This window comes from Lathyrus oleraceus, chromosome 4 (genome assembly GCF_024323335.1).
Source record: "Lathyrus oleraceus cultivar Zhongwan6 chromosome 4, CAAS_Psat_ZW6_1.0, whole genome shotgun sequence".
Classification (NCBI taxonomy): domain Eukaryota; kingdom Viridiplantae; phylum Streptophyta; class Magnoliopsida; order Fabales; family Fabaceae; genus Lathyrus; species Lathyrus oleraceus.
The window spans coordinates 493,420,976-493,438,750 of NC_066582.1; the positions used below are offsets into that span (position 1 = coordinate 493,420,976).

Below are 17,775 nucleotides of genomic sequence, written 5' to 3' on the forward strand. Positions count from 1 at the left end.
TTAAGATCACTGTCTCTTCAAAACATGTTCAGATCGAAAAGGATTATGATGATTTGACATATTTGATAGAAGTATAAATGAGATAAACTCTCAGGCTAAGTACAAGTAGTTAATCATTTTGATACTATGCTCCAAGGTTCGACAAAAGAAACCTTTGACATAAGCAGATATGAGATTTAAAAGGGTTGTTTGAAATAATAAGAGAAGTTCAAAACGGTTCAAATATCGAAGACACATGGAAGCAGACTTGAAGACTGAAGCCTACATAAGGGAGTACATGTCAGATCCTATGAAGATAATCGTTATCGATGATTAACATTGTAATAATATATAAGACAAGTTCAGTCATTTAAACAAGAGTCGTGAAATTCATTATGTATTCTCTATAGAACTTAAGTATCCAAGTCACATAGAGAAAATGGTTTGTGAGAAAATGTATGAATTTGCATCATTTCTTTTAATGCTTTAAATTCAAAGCATTTACTTGAATTATTTTTTATATTATTTGTTTATTCCTTATTTTCAAAGCAATTATGCATTGTTTCAGTTTGAGTTTACATTTACATTCTTGACGTTCAAACATCAATATTCAAAGTGTAACACACCGATTTTTTATTATTTTATTTTAATTGAGTTTAAAATGTTTCATATTATTTTATTTGAGTGTTAGAGTACTTTATTTGATTTAATTAATATTGTTGGAAACTATTGAATTTTTGGTAGAAATTATTAGAATTTTTAGTTAATTAAAAATAATGGAGAAATAAAAATATTGTGCTTTAGGGAGAAAAATAAAATTGTTGGTTAATATATGTCATACGGTGAACTGGACCTTATTGGATTTGTAATCGCAATGTCGCGGTTAGCAAGAGTCGCCACCGACTTTTCTTTTATCCCATAAGGAAAGGCGGAAAAGAACAGGAAAGACCTTAATTTAGATTCTTAGGTTCGGGAGGTATATTATACAAAGGGAAGGTATTAGCACCCTTTGTATCCATGGTTATCCATGGGCTCTTAATTGCTCAATCATTTATGTTTTCCTTGTTTGAAAAAAGTGGTTGAGAAATGTATGAAAAATGTTTTGAAAATGAGAATTTAACTTTGTAATGATTCTTGCATGAATGTATACAAAGTGGTTATCTCGTATAGTTTTTTGAAAGTAGTTTAGAAAAATATAACTCGGCAATGATCCTAGTACGGATGTATGCTAAGTGGTGATTTTCTAAAAAAAGATGTTTGAAAGGTGTGAGGTGTGAAAAGTATTTTTATTATGAATGAGCAATTAAGGTTACACCTGTCTGAGGTCTTTCCGGGCATTTCCTATCCTTATGAGGGTAAAACTGTCCTTACTATTGAGAAGTAAGTAGTTTTATCCTGGGGATGTAGAAGGGTCATCGTAGGGTCATCGATTGGTCATTGAAGGCAACAGTTGTGAGGATACCTTAGCATTCGAAGGGACGATCATCATTTAACCGTAGGCTACACCGAAGGGTCATCGCGGGACAAAATCGTATTTTCGAAGGCAACATCCGAGGGACCATGATTTATTTTATGATGATTTAATCGAAGGGTCTTTGCTAAGTGTATCCCTACATTCGCGGGACATGACCATTATGCCGTAATACCGTAAGGCAAAAGAGAGGTCCAAGATCACATATTTAAAGGCCATATTTTAAAGTCAATTAAGTAATTAAGTCCATACTAAAATCAATGCATTAAAATTAATACATTAAAATTAAGACGTTAAAATTAACACATTAAAATTAATTAGGCCACTTAGGGTGAGTCTCCACCAGGGTATCCCACAAATAAAGTGGGAGACCTAAACAGCAATCTTTTCCCGGGACATATGAACCTTTGCAAAATTCAGCAAACGGGTTAGAATACCAAATCAGGGTGCAATCGAGAGTTGCACCAAAGTAATAGGTAAACAAAGCATGGTTATGATAAAACAGGTCAGATGGGCAAAGATCAAAATAGGACGAAGAACAGCGGCATCCATTACAACAATTCAAAGTATCCAGGCATACTTAAGTTACATGCAAAGCCTCAAAATAATTATGAATCTCAATTATGATATCACATGTGAATTAGGAACATAAAGCGATAATAGTAACGCAAACCTGTTTGCAATTGAGTCGCAACCTTGAATTGGCCGATCGGATAGAATTGAGCGGAGGTGACCTTGCTGCCGCCGTAAGATTAGATTCGGTAAAAAGGCACACAATAGTTTCCGTTGTAGAAACTATTGTGCGAAAAGAATTAACTAAATACCAAAAGGGAATCCGGAATTGCAAAAGAAATAGTGTAGCACTTGTAAAACACAATGCCTGAGCTGATGGAAAAGAAGAAAAAATGCAAAGGCGAAAACGGCAAAGGAAAAAGAATCTCGGAAAAAGCCCCCCTTTTAGGTTTTCAAGGCGGCTATTTATATTGTTGTCATTAGGTCATGCCTGCTGCCAAAAAAAGTCTTCAACACGTACGTGGATATAGGGCCCAACGGATCTTCAAGTCTCCGAAGCGTTGCCTGCGCCCACAAAGTAGGGGAATGGTGTGACGTTCGTCACACCATGTGTGACGCCCGTCACAGGGGTGTGCGAGGCGTGACGCTCGTCACAGCCTCTGTGACGCTCGTCACAGATGCCACACCCGTGTTCTTGTACTTTGGGTTGGGCTTTGCTGTTTGGTTGGTTTTCTTTCCTTTTTGCACCCCTTTTCCTCCGCTTCCAAATAAACCACTCTCATATTATCACTAGGTGAGCGTGTAGCGAGTAGGCCATTTTGGGTCATTCGCGAGCTGGGCCTTTGTTCCTTTAAGTGTCATAAAAATGAGTCGGAGTGCCCTGAAATGTCTTGAAATATTAATGGGCAAATTTTGGGGTATGACAGCTGCCCCTGTTTAATATTCTTGAACCGAGAGAGTAGAATGGTATGTGCACCATTCGTGGTCTGGAGGTGGAAGATTATTGAACACTAGAATGCCCCGAAAATTTGCGCTTGTCAATTGGTCTTGATGGAGATGGGCTCAAAGATGCCATCCAGGAAGTTTGATGATGGGAGCTTCAGACTGTGTCGTACGTTAGACGATATCTGAAGACATGGGTGTCATACCGGGTCATACACTAGACCGTATAGTGAATCCCCCGTCATGCTGTTGACTTCGCTGGGGAGTCAGAGTATGCTGTATACTGCTGGGGATAAGGGATCAGAATGAATCATACACTGGACCGTATCTGAATACCAGAGTGAGCTGTTCGTTAGGCAGATGACTTTGATGGGGATGAAAGATCAGAACGGATCGTACGCTAGATCGTTTCTGAGTTGCAGATAGAGCTGTCCGTTAGGCCGAATCTGCTTGAAGAGGGAGTAGCCGTATACTAGGCTACCATTCAGAAATGTACCTGTCCGAAGGTAGCATCTGAGCAAGGGAGTAGTCGTATACCAGACTACCATTCAGGAATGTACCTGTCCGAAGGTAGCACCTGAGCAAGGGAGTAGCCGTATACCAGGCTACCATTCAGGAATGTACCTGTCCGAAGGTAGCACCTGAGCAAGGGAGTAGCCGTATACCAGACTACCATTCAGGAATGTACCTGTCCGAAGGTAGCACCTGAGCAAGGGAGTAGCCGTATACCAGACTACCATTCAGGAATGTACCTGTCCGAAGGTAGCACCTGAGCAAGGGAGTAGCCGTATACCAGGCTACCATTCAGGAATGTACCTGTCCGAAGGTAGCACCTGAGCAAGGGAGTAGCCGTATACCAGACTACCATTCAGGAATGTACCTGTCCGAAGGTAGCACCTGAGCAAGGGGAGTAGCCGTATACCAGACTACCATTCAGGAATGTACCTGTCCGAAGGTAGCACCTGAGCAAGGGGAGTAGCCGTATACCAGACTACCATTCAGGAATGTACCTGTCCGAAGGTAGCACCTGAGCAGATAAAGGCCTAACTTGGTCGTACATTAAACCTTATCTGAGTTGTCCGAGGACTTGACGGTCTAACTTGGTCGTACATTAGACTGTATTTGCAGAGTCTGACTTGAAGGTCCAACTTGGTCGTACATTAGACTGTATTTGAGTGGTATTTGAAGATTTGGAGAAGGTCAGAATGGATCGTACGCTAGATCGTATCTGAGTTGTTGAAGGTCATAGGTTGAGCTGAATCAGAGTGAACCGTACGCTAGGCTGTATCTGATAGTATTTGCCACAATTTACTGGGGATGGGCTTATAGATGCCATCGTTAGGAGGATGTCAGAATGAATGGTGACATGGAGTATATCCGAAAGATGTAGTTGAATCCTGAATGTAATTGATAAGGATGCCCGTCTGAATGGACCTTTGTTTTGATTGTATCAAGAGGATAATTAACCTGAAAAATAAAGTTAGCTTCATGCCATGTCATGATGCATGAGATGCAAATGTTGTATGCATGCGTGGGCTGTGAAATGATGTAATGAGTGAATTATGCGTCCGAAATAAATGCGAACATTGTATGCATGTATATGTTATGAAATGATGTAATGTATATGATGCGGAATGAACATTGTATGTAGGTATGTGATGTGAAATGATGTAATGAATGCACTATGTGTCTGAAACGTTTTTCCAGGGGACTCTACTGGGGAAATAAATCTCAGTCTTCGGGTCGGAGATATTTGTATTGATGACCCTGTCTCAGCTGAGGGATTTGATTTCTGTCTGATGGTAGAGATATTCAACAGAGCCTGGCTGGGAGTGGAAGAGATGACCAGTCTGTCTGGTGATGCCAACCTCTTCTGGGAAATAGCTGGTTTTTGTTGGGGAAAGGATTTGTAACCGGACTTGTTGGAAAGCATGGTTAGACCTTATCCTCGACCCTGCAGTCTTTTAGTAATTGCCATTGCTATTTTATGCATGTATTTTGATAAACATTGATCATATTCAAATGCATATATCAATTCAAATTAAATCAATGGACGTTTATGCAAACAAAATAGAGAAAGTAAAACAAAAGCATTTTTTTTTTGAAACAGAATTGTATTGATTTAGAAAGAGGGCCTATAAACAGGCAATTTGTGTACAAGGAGACAGAAATCCTAGTAAGAGGAAATCGTCAAGAAACGAAGACAAAGCTATGCGGAAAAAGTCCTGTTGATTTTAATTCCACTACTGTCATTATGTCTTCAAGCCTCTCATCTCCTGCTGTCGGATGAAAGTGATTGGCTTGGTCAGTCCCTCGAAACTTGGGTGAAGCTGACAGAGAACGGGGCATAGTCATACGCTTTAATCCCTAATTTTTGCCTGGACCGCCTTTTCAGGTTTTCAGTCCACCGGGATACCCTTTTTTGCTCAAGCCGCCTTTTCAGGTTTTCGACTTGCCGGGTGTACGTCTTTATATGTTTATCCCTAATTTTTGCCCGAACCCTTTTGGTTCGCCGGGATGCCCTTACTTTTGCCTAGGTACGTCGACCTAGCGGGTCTCTTTTATGCGTAGTATTTTTTAACTATGTCAGCGTTCACAGGATGCGGGAACTCTTCGCCATCCATTGTAGCAAGCATCATGGCTCCACCAGAGAATACCTTCTTAACTACAAATGGCCCTTCGTGTGTGGGAGTCCATTTGCCTCTGGGATCACCTTGTGGTAGAATGATACGCTTGACCACCAAGGCGCCAAGTTGGTACACCTGTCTCTTGACCTTTTTGTTAAATGCTTGGGTCATGCGCTTCTGATATATCTGCCTATGACAAACAGCCGCAAGTCTCTTTTCATCAATCAGATTTATCTGATCTAGTCGAGTTTGAATCCATTCATCCTCATCTAAGCCTGCATCTTTCGCAATTCTTAGAGAGGGAATCTGAACTTCCACTGGTAAAACGGCTTCCATTCCATAGACTAAAGAGAAAGGGGTTGCCCCTGTCGAAGTGCGGTAACCATGAAGAGCAAAAGGTAACATCTCCTGCCGGTCTTTGTATGTTACTGTTATATTCTTGATATTGTTAGCAGCCTCCACGGCGCCGTTCGTCTTTGGCCGGTACGGAGAAGAGTTATGGTGCTTTATTTTGAACTGCGTGTAGAGTTCAGTTTAGTACCATTATCAGTGGTAACTCTCTCAGGAGACAGCAGGTTTCTCAAGTAGATATTTGATAGAATCCATCTTAGAAATCAATAAAGTGGTATGATTCAACATATACTGTCTTAGTCGACGAGCAGTCTAAGCCAAAGCACAGTAAGCTTTCTCGGGCTGTGAGTATCTTGTTTCACAGTCGGTACCTTTTGCTAAGGCAGTGTATGGCATGCTCTTTTCGACCAGACTCGTCATGTTGCCCCAGCACACCCTATTGAATTTTCTAACACGGTCAAATACATGATTAGAGGTCTTCCTTCAACTGGTAGCATTAGAATTGGAGGTTCTTGGAGATATTTCTTGATTTTGTCATTCATCATTCCATACCATCTCTTGATTTTTCTTTTTTGGTAATTTGAAGATGGGTTTGCAGGTAGCAGTCAAATGTGGGATGAATCGGACAATGTAATTCGAGTGCCCCCAAGAAATCTATGACTTCTTTCTTGTCTATTTCAGTACTCAGATCTATAGTTTCAATTGATTCCTCATGCGGCTGTATGGTCTTTTCTTCTTGTAGTAACAGTCTGGCAAGTTCTCCAGGGACTTCACAATCTTCCTCACTTCCATCCTCGGCTTGGTAGATCGGATTTTCAAAGTCATAATGAACAGTAGCAGAGTCATTACCAACAGGATCCAGAGTGGATATGGATCGGCAAATTGTTACGTGAGTGTGTGCAAGAAAACATAACTTGTTTGAAAAATGACAGGAAAGATAAAGAGCGCAATATTTGAATGCAAAAAAGTCCATTGATTTATTGAATATGAATATGCTTATGAAAAATGACAAACCCTTGAAAGATTAGCTATTATGCCCCGGGTATAGACACAATGCTTTGAAACACTAAAATAGCAATAACAATTACTCCTGACTAGAGAAAATCGGGATAGTGTCTTCAGTCTTCCAATTATTGAGTCCATCATCAATTATTGGGAGAATCCAGCTATCCAAGTCACAACCGTTATCAGTATCCTCCACAGCATTGACAGTCTTGTCATGATTAGGCAGAGGGGCAGTGATGACATTAGGAGTCTCCGGAGGATCAAATTCAGATTCTCCGGCGTCGATCATATCCTGAATTTTGTTCTTCAACGACCAACAATTGTTTGTATCATGCCCGGGGCTATCGGAGTGATATGCACACCTGGCATTGGGATTATAACGAGGAGAAGTAGTGTTGGGTTTTGCAGGAGGATCTCTGAGGGTAATTAAATTTGCTTTTAGCATACCCTGCAGTGCCTGTGCTAAAGTCATATTGATCTTCGTAAACTGCCTTCTTCCCGGGTTAGTGTGCCTCACAGATTTCTTGTCTTTTTTCTTCTCGAGCAAAAGAGCCTTCAGTTCCTTCTGCCCCCTGGATAAGTTCAAGATTATCTTCTGGAGTTGAGCATTCTGAGCCTGGAGGTCTTTGACAATTTGTTCGAGGTCCATTTTTCTGTGTGGAGGAAAACCGTGAGAACACTGATCCCTTTAGAGTACCTGTTATGCTATGTTATGCTATGCAATGCATGAAATGTTTTCAAGGACTTTTGGACTTTAACTTTGCATAAACTACCAAAAAAGGAAACTTTTTTTTTTGTTTTTTTTTTTTGTTTTTTTTTATACAAAACAGAGCAAAGTTAAATCCCTAAGTCCTTGAAATGGTTAGTACAATGTTATGATGTCATGATGTTATGCAAGCACAAGCATGTCACACAACAATTATTCCTAGGTTTTAAGGCTTGCATGAGTTCCATAGGTAAGTACCCTCCCCATTGAAGTTTGGTTGGTTCAACCTGTCCTAGAATAGTAACCGGGTTCTAGAAGGATCTCAGATCATCGACCTTTCTTTAAGTCCACTTCAGTGCAACGCCAAGTGGTTGACCGAAGCTTCCCTAAAGTCCAATCTCAAAGAGTGTAGTATCGAGTATCAACCAACCTCAGTCGGAACCGAAGCCAGTTATCTCACTACTTTCTAATGGCTAGGATGAGTCAATTAGGGTTCTAAAGGTCTGGTTAATGCTTTGATGACACCACGCGGAAGCCAAATTTTTCCTCAAGTAACATGAGGAACATCAGGACAACCAAAGTGTCACATTAACCGTAGCCATCATTTTAACCATTCCAGTATACGCCGGATAGTCGCGATGATCTATTGCTACTTACCTGAGGTACACTAGATCCGGGTGTAGGATCTTTCACTCAAACAATCCCTTAAACGAAGGAACAATTTAAAACATAAATGATTTTTTTTTTTTTTAAGATGGACCTCTCTTTAATCGTCCCCAGCAGAGTCGCCAGTTCTGTCATACGGTGAACTGGACCTTATTGGATTTGTAATCGCAATGTCGCGGTTAGCAAGAGTCGCCACCGACTTTTCTTTTATCCCATAAGGAAAGGCGGAAAAGAACAGGAAAGACCTTAATTTAGATTCTTAGGTTCGGGAGGTATATTATACAAAGGGAAGGTATTAGCACCCTTTGTATCCATGGTTATCCATGGGCTCTTAATTGCTCAATCATTTATGTTTTCCTTGTTTGAAAAAAGTGGTTGAGAAATGTATGAAAAATGTTTTGAAAATGAGAATTTAACTTTGTAATGATTCTTGCATGAATGTATACAAAGTGGTTATCTCGTATAGTTTTTTGAAAGTAGTTTAGAAAAATATAACTCGGCAATGATCCTAGTACGGATGTATGCTAAGTGGTGATTTTCTAAAAAAAGATGTTTGAAAGGTGTGAGGTGTGAAAAGTATTTTTTATTATGAATGAGCAATTAAGGTTACACCTGTCTGAGGTCTTTCCGGGCATTTCCTATCCTTATGAGGGTAAAACTGTCCTTACTATTGAGAAGTAAGTAGTTTTATCCTGGGGATGTAGAAGGGTCATCGTAGGGTCATCGATTGGTCATTGAAGGCAACAGTTGTGAGGATACCTTAGCATTCGAAGGGACGATCATCATTTAACCGTAGGCTACACCGAAGGGTCATCGCGGGACAAAATCGTATTTTCGAAGGCAACATCCGAGGGACCATGATTTATTTTATGATGATTTAATCGAAGGGTCTTTGCTAAGTGTATCCCTACATTCGCGGGACATGACCATTATGCCGTAATACCGTAAGGCAAAAGAGAGGTCCAAGATCACATATTTAAAGGCCATATTTTAAAGTCAATTAAGTAATTAAGTCCATACTAAAATCAATGCATTAAAATTAATACATTAAAATTAAGACGTTAAAATTAACACATTAAAATTAATTAGGCCACTTAGGGTGAGTCTCCACCAGGGTATCCCACAAATAAAGTGGGAGACCTAAACAGCAATCTTTTCCCGGGACATATGAACCTTTGCAAAATTCAGCAAACGGGTTAGAATACCAAATCAGGGTGCAATCGAGAGTTGCACCAAAGTAATAGGTAAACAAAGCATGGTTATGATAAAACAGGTCAGATGGGCAAAGATCAAAATAGGACGAAGAACAGCGGCATCCATTACAACAATTCAAAGTATCCAGGCATACTTAAGTTACATGCAAAGCCTCAAATATATTTATGAATCTCAATTATGATATCACATGTGAATTAGGAACATAAAGCGATAATAGTAACGCAAACCTGTTTGCAATTGAGTCGCAACCTTGAATTGGCCGATCGGATAGAATTGAGCGGAGGTGACCTTGCTGCCGCCGTAAGATTAGATTCGGTAAAAAGGCACACAATAGTTTCCGTTGTAGAAACTATTGTGCGAAAAGAATTAACTAAATACCAAAAGGGAATCCGGAATTGCAAAAGAAATAGTGTAGCACTTGTAAAACACAATGCCTAAGTTGCTGGAAAAGAAGAAAAAATGCAAAGGCGAAAACGGCAAAGGAAAAAGAATCTCGGAAAAAGCCCCCTTTTAGGTTTTCAAGGCGGCTATTTATATTGTTGTCATTAGGTCATGCCTGCTGCCAAAAAAAAGTCTTCAACACGTACGTGGATATAGGGCCCAACGGATCTTCAAGTCTCCGAAGCGTTGCCTGCGCCCACAAAGTAGGGGAATGGTGTGACGTTCGTCACACCATGTGTGACGCCCGTCACAGGGGTGTGCGAGGCGTGACGCTCGTCACAGCCTCTGTGACGCTCGTCACAGATGCCACACCCGTGTTCTTGTACTTTGGGTTGGGCTTTGCTGTTTGGTTGGTTTTCTTTCCTTTTTGCACCCCTTTTCCTCCGCTTCCAAATAAACCACTCTCATATTATCACTAGGTGAGCGTGTAGCGAGTAGGCCATTTTGGGTCATTCGCGAGCTGGGCCTTTGTTCCTTTAAGTGTCATAAAAATGAGTCGGAGTGCCCTGAAATGTCTTGAAATATTAATGGGCAAATTTTGGGGTATGACAATATAATGAAAATTGTGGAAATAGAGAGGGTTGGAAGAATTTGTGGAGATAATTAAAAATAAAAATTATTATTATTTTATTTGTTTTAAATAGAAAAAGTTGGGAGAGAAGGGTTAGTACGTGAAAGTTGGAGAAAAATGAAAACTGAAGAGGAAGAGGCGACCATAACTGGAAGAAAACTCCATAGCCAAGTTCCAACCTTTTTCTGAAAATTTGAGGTAGGGGGAATTATTCATCGATGGATTTATTTTTCATGAAAGATAGAGAGGGATCTTAACCCTCTCCCTTGTTGCTTTTTCCTTCCTCCTTTAATGAAGTTTTGGATCTTGAGATGGTTGTGCAAACCTCTCTAGATCATTATGTTATGGTACTGCATTTGTATGGTGTTAATTGTTGAATTATGTATGAGTAGATGTGTGAAAATTCTGAGTTGTATTGTTCATATTTAAGGGTTTTGAGATGATGTGTATAATGATAATTTTATGATAGATTGATGAAATAAATGTCTAGTTTATTTGTTATTGATGTGCTAAATGTTGTATGATTCGTGTATGATGAATTACCGTGAGTTTTGGGTATTATGGAATCAAAATTGGAGCTTTGAGGGAGCTATAATGGTGGAAAATGTAGATTTTGCATTCTGCACAATGGTGACGGGCGTCACCTTTGTGACGAGCTAATCGTCACTGCGTTGGATGAGCTGACGCGTGTCAGCGAGATGACACGCCACCCGTCATGAAACTCAGGGGCGAGTTCTTTGCCAGTCATCAGTGTGATGACGATTTTAGTGAGTGAGAGTGGTGACAATTTGGGTGACGGGCGTTATGCCCTGGGGGCTGACCGTCATGACCTTGGTTTACCAGTTTTGGGTCATTGACTCAATATTTCGAGTAGATGCTATTGATGATTATTCAATGTTGTTTTGATGTTGTTGATGAGTATTAATGAGTTTGTTGAGAAATTATGTAATTACACATAATGTTGTGTTATAATTATATATTATGCTGAGTTATGTTGATATGTGTAATTCATAGAGGAACTGCAATTATGGTCTTATATTGGCAATGGTGTGGGTTTAGAGAAGGACCAATGATGATTTGTGCATTGATACTTGTTTTGTTGCATTTCATGCATCATGTATATTGGAGATAGGTGTATGGACTTCAGCCCAGGGATGAGCTGCTGGTTCAGAAGAGAGGACCAATGATGAGTGTGGGTTTAGAGAGGAACTAGGTTCAGAGAGGAACCATCAGTGAGTGGATAAATCAGTAACATAAATTTGATGTTCAAATTTGGTACCACATGCATTGGAGTAGAAGAGTTGATGCATTGCATACATATCTGCATTGCGACTAATTAATTATTGTGAATGATTCATGTGATGAATTATGCTATCATTTATTGTATTTTGTACCGCTAACATTAATGAATGTATCCTTACCCTCTGATTGTTTTGTTTGTGATGTCATGTACACTTGTGGTACAAATACCCAGGTAGAGGAACACTAGCTGTTGTTGAGTTGGAGAATGGTATATAGGCCTTCTTCATTATTTTACTTTCTTTTCAAGCTATTTAGTTGTCGCTCTAATATGTAACACTGGCATGGGTTACTTTGTTACTTTTGTGCTTTGAAAGTTTTGATTTATTTTATGAAGTATTTCATGTTCGAGAGAAATATCAATTTCAATATTTTTTTAGTTCCGCTACAGACTTATGTTATAATTTTGAGAAAGATGCATGTTGAGAATGTGTAACACCATTGTTGAGAAAAACTATATGTTTTATTTTCATAAATAAAAGGGTGTCGGGTTTTAGACTGTTACACAAAGCACAAACATATTTTCTCAAATCTTTGCACAAATATGTCGTAGGATTTTTTTCGAGTTTAATTCTTTAAGTGAATAAAAACTTGTATGGAAAATAGTAACATATAAAGATGTATCTCCGGATTCTATTTAATCAAAAAGGGCGTTAGACCCTTCTCATTCCTCACTTTTAAAACTACACTCTCTTCTAAACCTCTCAAGTTTTTCAAACTCTTTCAAAATAATTCAACCAACTTCAAGGCTTCTTCCATCAACATCAAGTCGATCAAAGAGCTCACTCAACACCGAAGTAAACTCACAATTTGTAAGTTTTTGTTTTTTCTAAAATATTTAATTTTCTATATACTTTTGTAGAAACTGAGGATTATGTTATGTAATAGGTAGTTTATACATGTTATTTTAATGAGAAACATGTTTTATAGATTGTTTTAATGATCAATGCATTACTTTGGATGTTTATAGGGACTGCATTTCCACTAATGACGCTAATTTGAGATGTAGAGAGTTTCAGAGATGTAGAAAATTCTGGAGATGCATGTCAAAAAAAATTCAACGTTTTGATTCCCAAAAATCGGAGATGCATCTTTGAAATTTATCACTCTGTATTATTTTGCTTAAACTTATTATGATTCATATGCATAACACTTGTGTGGTTTACTTATAGGTAGTATGACTGATAGGCAAGACAGATTTAGGCACGACAGTATTGAAAAACACACATCAGTTTGGAGGGAAAAGAGCCAACCATCGTAGGAACCTGTTCTTTCTAGCCCGGTTAATACAAAGGCATCAACTTCTGGGGATCATGCATCTCCTCCCTTTTCTTTTCATAGGAGACGAGTGTCACCTACTCATGTATCTCCGCCTCAACTTGGTTTCACATATTCAGGCACCCGAGGCACCAAAGTTACCAAAGTCACCAGAGATACCTGAGACACCAGTGGTACCCGAGGCACCCTAGGCCTAGGAGGCACCGCAGGCACCTGAGGGGTACTTATCACTGTTGCCTCTTTACCCAGACCATATTGCTAGACATGTTTGGGACATAGAGGTAAAATTTAGTTGGATTCATTATTTGAAAATGATGTTTGTTATAATATTAAAGTTTCTGACAAAGGTTTATTTTCTGCATGACCATGATGCTTTAAAATTCATCAACCATGGCCGGAAGATTACGGGCATGCGACAACCTAATGAGTAGTGGTTTTAGGATGTTTTGCGACTATCTGAGCTGAGATACTTGTGCAGGACCGGTTATGTTATGGTTAACCATGATATGATGTATGTGTTATGACACTCGTAGATGTAATCATTTCATCTTCCACATGGTGAGATGTCTATCACACTGGATGATGTCTCATGCCTGCTGCATCTTTTAGTTTGGGGAAGCTTTTAGACCAAGGAAAAATAACAGAGATAATGCACTAGAGATGATGGTAAATTATCTGGGAGTCGATCCAGGGGATACCATGAAGGATTTAGAAGCCACTCGAGGGTGTCATGCTAGGTTCCCATTATTGGAGAGGGTGTATACACAATAATTGGATGATGCAGAACATTTTGATGGTGATGGCGAGAAGGTTGTGCAACATAGAGTATACACTCTGAGAGAATCCATGTTTTATTTGGTTAGCACATATATTTTTATAGACAAGAGTGTCACTTATGTGGATTTCATCTACCTGCGATACTTTGATGACTTCGAATTGATCAATGAGTACAACTGCGGGCCACTTATTTGGTCTTCATGTACTTCAAGTTATCCGAAGGCTATATGTGGAAGAGAAATAAATATACAAATAACATCACACAATTGATGGTAAAATTTATGCATCTTTTAGTGTTTGTGTGTCATTTTCATAACACTTTTTTAACGCCGTTAATAATGATTAATTTGTTCCATTTTTAGGCTTGGATCATGCAACACTTCCCACACATATCAGGCTGGTCATATGTTCCAACAAAAACTGAGGATATGCCATGTGCTTCTGAATTCGTCCCGCTTAGAGGGAGTTAGGTGACAGATCCATACCGAGTGTATCTTGACAACTTGGTAGCAGAGGACATACATTCCCATTATTACGTCATTCACCGTGAGACGCATGCCTTTGAAGACATATCCTTATAATTGGTATATTTGGCTTGTGGTTCACGTCTGAGTATCCTCATTTGCTTGAGCGTGTCATACGGCAGTTCGACTACATGCAATTTATACGCAGAGATCATTATGTGTATGCTTCTACCGCTATGACACACACACACACACACACACACACACACGCACACACACACACACACACACACGCACACACACACACACACACACACACACCACACACACACACACGCACGCACGCACGCACGCACGCACGCACGCACGCACGCACGCACGCGCACACACACACACACACACACACACAGTACTTAATCATTTGGTACTTAAGGTGGCACGAAGTACCATATATGCTAGAGATTAGAGCTATACACAAGGTTACATTTTATGGTTTTTCAGGATGTCACATTCTTATATGATACAAGATGCTTTATGATATCCATCTAGGCCAGCTCATCAGGAGATATTAGAGGAGGAGCAAACTATGGTAGATCATGTTGTTGATGTGTTGCCTAGATGTCGTCGTATCATGAAGATTGTGTAAGTGAGTATTAACAAAGGACTCTTTTTGGATGACTCTGAGGTGAGGGACGTTCTAGATTCCATGATGGAAGAGGCACTATAGTATAAGAGAAAGTGTAGGAACATGGGGACCCGAGTCCTTCATACACGGTAGTTTATAATATTTGTACTATGGATCAGTTTTATTTTATTCTACTTATTTCGACTTCATTGTGAACTCTAGATTTATTGCTTTATATATGTCATTTTCATCATATCGGTTGTATGATTTAATTTATACAAAAAAATAAAAAATGATAGTATAGCTGTAACATATCGTCTAATTCATTAGAGCATTTCTAAATTAAAGTAAAAAATTATTGTCTGGTGTGATTTCAGAGATGCATATCTGGATTATGTCTGATGTGAATAAAAATATGCATATATGGATTAACTTATTTTTAAAAAAAGGAATTGCAGTGAGAGATACATGGGGTGTACATTGAATTGTTCTAGAGATTCATTTTCGGAAAAGTTTTTGGAAAATTTTTTGGGTTGACTCAATTTTATCATTTTGAATGAAGCGCAAGGTGCGTCGAGAGATGCATCTCCAGAATCTGAAGGGCTATCATACCCCAATTTTATCCTACCTTAATTGCATTGCATTTTCTAATTTCATCTGCATCAATATTACCATTGCATCTAGTCATGTGTACAAAATTATTCATCTGCATACATCCAATAAAGTCCAATGTCATATATTTGACCTTTTTATCTTGATTAACTATTTTCATTCTCTTTTACACATGTATCATTTTAATATGCATCTTGCATTATTTCTTAGTTTGCATCTAGAGAAAAGTCAAAGTCAAAGTTTGACTCTTGACTTTTCTTCATCTAGGTGGCATTTGCATTTTGTTTTTGAGCCTTTCCTTTTATTTTAATGTTGACTTAACTTTTGTTTGTTGATTTTGTTGCATCATTTGTCATTTTATTAATTGAAGTTTCAAAATAAGATAAAGCATTTCTTTTGGTCTTAAAAAAAAAGAAGAATGAATTATATTTAGAGTATATTTTGCATTTGCTTTTTTAGATATCATCTTAACATATCCATCATACAATATTACTTACCTTTTTTTTTTATTTGCATCGCATGTTTACACTTTACAAAATATAAAAAAAAGAAATAAATGAGTTAAAATTTGTTTTTATTTTACATCAATATTATACTTTACATCCATTAAACAAAAAATAGAATTAAAATAAAAATGTTTTATTTATAATACATTTTACACAATAATAATATTACAAAAATGAACAAAACAGAAGGAAAATGAGTTTTTTGAGTTACAGATAGCTTCACATGTTCTTTCATGTGCAACGCCATATTCATCACCATCCATCCTCATGCCCCATGTTCATCCACAATCCTAGCCACACATAAAAACAACAAGAAACAAGTTCAATCAGCATATACATCAAAAGTTCCATTTAACATGTTGCACATATACATACATACATGCCCAAGACCCCCGAGTCACACTTTTATCACCAAGCAAAGCCAAATTCAAATTCATTTCATTTCAATTGGATTTAAACAAACACAAATGAAATTCATATTTACTCTAACAGAAACACGCTCAAAAACCATCTCATCGCTTGATCAAACTGTCACTCGGATAAACCCATTTTCCCTCTCAATCTTACATTTTCCCTCCCAATCTCTCACCCTTACACTATAAAAACATACACTGCTCACACAAAAAAAAGCACGAATTTACCACTTGAAGCTCTGCAGAAATTTCCCATAAAACCTCACTAAAGCTCAAATTCCTAAAGATTTACTCAGAGTTTTGCATTGAAACTTTGAGCTAAGTGAGCTCAATCTCACCCTCAACCATAACATAATAACAACAAAAGTAAGTCGAAGAAGATATAGGTAAAATAGGAAATAGAAAGAGAAAGAGACGAGGTTACCTGTGGATATTCTCCCCGGGAACGTCCAGACTGGTGATTTTTTTTCCTTTCGCGTTTGCCATGCTTAATTGATAACATGTAGGTTCTGCTTCCATTATGCTTGTATGTGTAGCTTTAGAACCTGATTGAGCATTTGTTGAGTTAGGGTTCTATTTGGGTTTGAATTTCATGCTATTGGTGTTGTTTTTGTATGTTTTTCATGTTGATTTGATGTTTAGGACTGAATGTAGGTTAGTTTTTGGTTGATTTTCTCTGGATTTAAAATTAGGGTTTCTTGATTTTGAGCATCTGATTTGGCCTTTTAAGTTGGTTTTTGATGAAATTAGGCCTGAACTTGGAAAGAAAGGATAAGACTGAAGGGGGTTAATGTTTGAAATTTTTTAATTTAGGGTTGATCACCGGAGGAGGAGGCGACAACCACCATGGGTCGCCGCCGTCGCCACTTCTGACGAGAGGAGATGAAAGAAAGGATTTGCAGAGTGAGAGAAGTAAGAGAGAGGGTGAAGACTAAATGGAATGAGAGAAAGGCAGAACACATTGGTCTTCTAGGATTTTGGTTGGTTTAGTTTAGGGTTTGGGTTGTTCCTTTGGGCACAACCCATTATGATACATTGCCGACATCCTTAACCCAATGCACCCCTTTTTTCCAGTGATACCCTTACATCCTCCCTTATTTTGTTTAAGTCAATTGCGAAGCCCATTTTCTTCCCTTTCCATAATCAACACACCCCCTTTTAACACTGCGCCCCCCAGTTCGATGTCCTTGAGGCCTTACCTTTTTGGACCCATTCTTTTCATTTGTTTTTTTTAAATACCTTTGTTTTTATTTTATTATTATTATTATTATTATTTATTAATTAACATTTATTTTCCTTAATTAATTAGGTTAG

General features: G+C 38.5%; 1 long non-coding RNA gene across 1 annotated transcript; it reads right to left on the reverse strand.

Moving 5' to 3' along the window:
• Positions 1 to 16,080: 16,080 nt before the first annotated feature.
• Positions 16,081 to 17,562, reverse strand: LOC127076654 (uncharacterized). The gene is made up of 2 exons (XR_007786852.1): positions 16,886 to 17,562; positions 16,081 to 16,338 (listed from the first exon to the last, which is right to left on the reverse strand). It is a non-coding gene; the product is annotated as an uncharacterized LOC127076654 (long non-coding RNA).
• Positions 17,563 to 17,775: the final 213 nt, after the last annotated feature.